Raw genomic sequence first — 4,804 nt, forward strand, 5'->3', positions numbered from 1 at the left:
TTATTTAAATTTTATAAGGACTTGCAAAATCCCAAGCAGAATGTATTGGCTGTTTTCATTTGTTTGGATCATTTACGTTAAGGAACTGTGGACTTTTACCTCGTTCTATTTCTGAATGCGGTTGTTACAAAGATCCTGTCTATCCCTTGTGATTTGATGGGTGAGGCTTGCTTGAAACTGTGTGACACTTTTGAAAACAAGCAATGCTGACATTACGTTTTGAGCTCAATCCAGAACATTTCAGAAAACATAAAAAGCATTTAGTTTCCTAAGTATTCTCTGTTAGGTGCTGATCTTTTCTTATGCTTATTCACAGATTTGGGGATTATATGCTAGATTTGCTGTGCTCTTTGACCATTGGTACTTAAAGTAAGGCATTCAGGAGAAAAGTAAAAACCACTCCCAAACCTCCTGAAACATTTGGACTCATTTTTCATTTGTTCATTTGATGAATACTTAATTTCATCTATGTTAGAGTACCTATATTAAAAAAGAAAAAACACTGTTTATGAAACCATATCCACAACTTTAAGTGGCATGTACTTTTGTTGGTTTATAAGAGACTCTAATATTATAAAAATACCACTAGCCTTGAAAAAAAGATGTTATTAAAAGCTCATAATAATTTTCTAAGAGTTGAAATAATTCAACCTGTATATTCAGTGAAACCCCAGTCAAAATCCTAGCAAGTCATTTTGTGGATATTGACAAACTGATTCTTAAGTTCTATAAAGAGGAAAGTGACCCAGAATAGCCAACACAGTGTTGAAAGAGAAAACAAAACTGGAGGACTGACACTACCTAACTTCAAGTCTTACTATAAAGCTACAGTAATGAAGACAGTGTGGTGTTGGCAAAAGAATAGACAAATAGATCAATGAAACAGAATGGAGAGCCCAGAAATAGACTCAGGAATATAGTCTGCTGATCTTCGATGAAGGAGCAAAGACAATACAATGAAACAAAGATAACCTTTCAACAAATGGTGCTTGAACAACTGGATATTAAATATATATATATATATATATATATATATATATATATATATATAGACATAGACATTACCCCTTTACAAAAACTAACTCTAAATACAGAAAAACAAATTACTCCATGATAACATAGGAGAAAATATAGATGAATTTGACATGGAGTTGACTCTTTAGATGCAACACCAACGGCACAGTCCATGAAAAAATATAATTGATAGCTACATTTTTTAAAAATTAAAAATGTCTGCTCTTGAGAAGATTCTGTCAAGAGAATGAGAAGACAAGACAGACTGGCAGGGAAATATTTACAAATGATAATTGATAAAAGATTTATTGCCCCAAATATACAAGTAACCCTTAAAACTTAAAGAAAATAATTTAAAAATGAGTCAAAGCCTTTGATACCTCATCAGAGGAGATGTAGAAATGGCAAGTAAACATGTGAAAAGTTGCTCCAAATTTTATGTCCTCAGAAAAATACAAATTAAAACAACAATAGACACTACTATGCACCTGATGGGATGGCCAAAACACAGAGCATGGACAACACCAAATGCTGGTGAGGATGTGCAACAGTGGGGTCTCTCACTGACAGTGGGAAGGCAAATCAGTGCCCACGTTGAAAAGCAGTTTGGCAGTTTTTGTTCTGTTTTGCTTTTATAAAACCAGACATCTTCTTACAATACAACTCAGCAGTCATAGTCAAAGGGATTGAAAATTTATGTCCAAAAAAAATCTCCAGCACAAATGTTTATAGCAGATTTACTCCTAATTGCTAGAACTTGGAAACAACCCAAGATGTCCCTCAGTATGTAAATTGATAAATCAACTGTAGTACATCTCAACAGTGAAATATTATTCAACACTAAAAAGAAATGAGCTATCAAGCTATGATAAGACATGAAGGAACTAAAATGCGTATTACTAAGTGAAAAGACAATATGAAAAGGATATGCTATAGGATTACTACTCTATAATTATTCTGAAAATTGTCTGAAAAAGTATGGAGATTGTGAAAAGATCAGTGTTGCCAAGAGCTGATTAGGTTTGGTGGGAGAGATGAAAGGTACAACTCAGAGAGTTCTTAGGGCAGTCAAAATATTCTGTATATGACCATAATGGTGAATACATGCTCTTTATACATTTGTCCAAATTCTCTGTGAACCCTGAGACAAACTGTGGACTTTGGGTGATAATGATGTGTCAATGTAAGTTCATTAATTTTAACAAATGAACCCTCTGGTGAAGGATATTGAGAGTAGAGTAGGCTATGCAAGTGTGGGGTAAGGAATATGGGAATCTCTGTACCTTCTCTTTTCATTTTGCTGTGAATTTAATTATACTTTTAAAGTATAAAGTCTATTTTATTTTATTTTATTTTTTCAGTGTTCCAAGATTCATTGTTTATGCATCTCACCCAGTGCTCCAAGCAATATGTGCTCTCCTTAATACCCACCATCAGCCTTACCCATCCCCGCACCCTCCTCCCTTCCAAAACCCTCATTTGTTTCTCAGAGTCCACAGTCTCTCATGGTTTGTCTCCCCCTCTGATTTCCCCCAATTCACTTTCCTTTCCTTCTCCTAATGTCCTCCATGTTATTCCTTATGCTCCACAAGTAAGTGAAACCATATGATAATTGACTTTCCTCTGCTTGACTTATTTCACTCAGCATAATCTCCTCCAGACCCGTCCATATTTCTGCGTCCTAACATTAATGATAGGAACAAGAGATGAATGGGCTCTAACTTAGATAGCCATCAACTTAACATAGACTCCTATATGCATAAGACATGATATATAAACCTAATGGTAACCAGAAATCAAAAACTGATCATTGATATGCAAAAAATACACTTGATCTTAGCCAAAAGGCCGAGAAGCGATTGATATGCAAAAAATAAAGAGAAATTTAAGTATATCACTAAAGAAAACCAGCATCCCATGAGAAAAGAGAGCAAGAGATGAAAGGAACAGTACCAAACAAAAACAAACAAACCAACAAAAGAACCCCATAAAACAAGTAACAAAATGTCAGTAAGTACATACCTATAAATCCTTTGAATGTAAATGGATTAAACACCAATCAAAAGAAATAGGGTGATTGAATGGATAAAAAAGTAAAACCCATCTATATGCTGCCTACAAGAGACTCATTTCAGACCAAAAGACATATACAGATTGAAAATGAAGGGATAGAAAAGCATTTAGCAAGCAAATGGAAGAGAGAAGAAAGCTGAGATTGCAATACTCCTATCAGAAGAAATAGACTTTAAAACAAAGACTATAATAAAAAACAAGAACAGCCTATAATCATAAAAGAAAACAATCCAACAAGAAGATGTAACAGTTGTAAATATTTATGTATCCAACATGGAAACATCTCAATACATAACAGCAAGTAATAACAAACATAGAGGAAGTAATCAATAATAATATAGTAATAACACCCACCTACATCAATGGATAGATCATCCAAACAAAAAATCAACAAGGAAACGGTGGCTTTGAATCACACATTTAACCAGATAGCTCTAACAGATATAATCAGAGTATTCCATCCCCAAACAGCATAATACTCATTCTTTTCAAGTGAACATTCTCTAGAATAGATCACGTTAGGCCACAAAACAAATCTCAACAAAATCAACAAGATTGAGGTCCTACTGTGCATCTTTTCTGACCACATGCTACGAAACTAGAAATCAACCCCAAGGATAAAAGTCTGAAAAGAACCATGAATACACAGAGGTTAAATACCATACTACTAAGCAAAGAATGGGTCAACCAAATCAAAGAGGAAATCAAGAAATACACAGAGACAAAGGAAAATGAAAACACAACAGTACAAAATCTTTGGGATAGAAAAGCTGTTCTAAGAGGGAAGGGCCTACCTCGGGAAGCAAAAAAAGGTCTCAAGCAACCTAACCTTACACCTACAGAAGCTAGAAAAAGAACAAACAAAACCTCAAACCAGTAGAAAGAAGGAAACAGTAAAGATTAGTTCAGAAATAAATGGAATAGAAACAAACAAACAAACAACAACAACAAAAACACAGTAGAACAAATCAGTGAAACCAGGAGCTGGTTCTTTGAAAAGATTAACAAAAAGGATAAACGTTTAGTTAGACTCATAAAAAAAAGAGAAAAAGTGAGAGAGAGGACTCAAACAAAATCAGAAATTATAGAAGAGTATTAAAACCAACACCATATAAATCCAAAGGATTATAACAGAATGTCATGAAAAATTATATGCCAACAAATTGGACAACCTAGAAGAAATGGATAAATTACTAGAAACATAGGTTCTTCCAAAACTGAACTGGGAAGAAATAGAAAGTTTCAACAGACCAATTACTAGCTATGAAATTGTAGCATAATGAAAAAAAAACCAAAACCAAAAACAAAAAACTCCCAAAAGACAAAAGTCCAAGACCAGATACATTCACAAGTGAATTCTACCAAACATTTAAGGAGTTAATACCTATTCTTCTCAAACTATTCCAAAAAATGAAAGAGGAAGAAAAGTTTTCAAAATCATTCTGTGAGGGGGCGCCTGGGCGGCTCAGTGGGTTAAGCCTCTGCCTTCAGCTCAGGTCATGATCTCAGGGTCCTAGGATTGAGGACCGCTTTGGGCTCTCTGCACAGCAGGGAGCCTTCTTCCCCCTCTCTCTCTTCCTGCCTTTCTGCCTACTTGTGATCTCTCTCGCTGTCAAATAAATAAATAAAATTTTTTAAAAATTGTTCTATGAGGCCAACACTACCCTGATACCAAAAGAAGATACAGACGCTACAAAAAAAAGAGATACAAAAATCC

At 34.6% G+C, this 4,804-nt stretch overlaps 1 pseudogene; it reads right to left on the bottom strand.

Annotated features, from left to right (window-relative positions):
- Nucleotides 1-2,752: 2,752 nt before the first annotated feature.
- On the bottom strand, nucleotides 2,753-2,874 carry LOC123953715 (annotated as a pseudogene).
- Between the last annotated feature and the right edge of the window lie 1,930 nt (nucleotides 2,875-4,804).

The sequence above is a fragment of the Meles meles genome, chromosome 11 (assembly GCF_922984935.1).
Source record: "Meles meles chromosome 11, mMelMel3.1 paternal haplotype, whole genome shotgun sequence".
NCBI lineage: Eukaryota > Metazoa > Chordata > Mammalia > Carnivora > Mustelidae > Meles > Meles meles.